Source organism: Eimeria mitis, genomic scaffold (genome assembly GCF_000499745.2).
Source record: "Eimeria mitis Houghton genomic scaffold, Emh_scaff2603, whole genome shotgun sequence".
In the NCBI taxonomy this organism is placed as follows: Eukaryota; Apicomplexa; class Conoidasida; order Eucoccidiorida; family Eimeriidae; genus Eimeria; species Eimeria mitis.
Window position 1 is genome coordinate 305 of NW_013570945.1, and position 1392 is coordinate 1696.

The window sequence follows — 1392 nt, forward strand, 5'->3', positions numbered from 1 at the left end:
TTTATATATATAATATATAATATAATTATAACAATGTAAGCTATAGTAATAACAATTTGATTTACTTAATAAGCAGAAAACTATAAAGAATATAAAACAGCTGTTTACGCAGGGGTAGGGGTGTGCGTTCTGGGGCGTTTCGCGGCGAAATACTGCATTTTCAGGGAATTTAAAGTTTTAATTTTAAATTAAAAATTTAATTTAATTTATTTTATGCAAAAAAAGTGTTTAAAGAAGAGAAAAAGCGTAGATTTGTGCAGCAGTTGTTGTAGGGGTGTGGGTGGCCGCTTCCTTCGATACTGAACCGAAACCCCCCGCATACAAACTCTTCGCAGCAACTCAGAAAACCTAAAAAAAATAAATAATTTTTGTGATTTATATTTCTCAATAAAGTGAGAAATAAGTTGTTTTTTTTTGGGTTTATTCTTTATATGGGTATAGCTTTCTCTTTCGTGTTTCCTGCTTTCTTCTTGCACGCGGATGCATGCGCAGCAGAGGGTCACGAGACAGCGGAAAATGCGAAAAACATGAAATTAATATTTTTTATATTTTAAAATAATTAAATTTTTATAACTTTTAAAATATTTAAAGATTGATTGAATTCAAGAGTACAGTTTCCTCTGATCGGCTACAGAGAACGAGGCGCTGTGCAGCTATGGCCGCAGAAACTTGCACGTGCCGCGCCTGTTCATCAAAAAAAGAGAAGAACAAGCTAATAAATTAGCGGCAAATATAAATAAATAAATAAAAAATAAAAAAAAGCAAAAGAAAGCAAAACAACTTTAATTTGAACGTCCATCGTGCATAAAAGCCAGCGGCCGGTTTCGGTCGGGCCAATGGCACGCCCGTGCAACACCGCATGAGCTGGTGATACAAAAGATGAATTCTTGATCGTATTTGTTCGAAATATGGAGATATTATTAAATTAATGATTATTTTTTATGTTTCAGCTTCTTGGTGATATGCTATAACCTGCGCTTTCCCACAGGTTTCTTCGTCTGCCACCGGTAGACGGGCGCTCGTTTCATACGCCCAACTTTGCTGTAATTCTTGAAACAACTCTGTTTCCTCATGCATAAAGGGTTTATTTATTTGTTTCTTTGGGTTGGAGGTGCTGGCTGCTGCCGCAGAACACTGCGGACGGCCTGAGTTTCTCCCGTTCATGTTTCAGGTTTCGCCGGTGAGCGGAGCACACAGAACGACTGACGGCCGTGCAGTGTACATACACCGCAGAATTTCTCTTCTCCTATGCACCGCGAGCCCCCCGCTTGCTTCTGCGTTCCCGTGGGGGCTTTCCTCGTGTTCGCAGAAGCAGCGGGCCCCCCCCGGGGTCACCTGTGCTGCCAGCAGCACGCCAGGCTGTCAGGGGGGTTTCCTTTGAGAGCAGTGCAG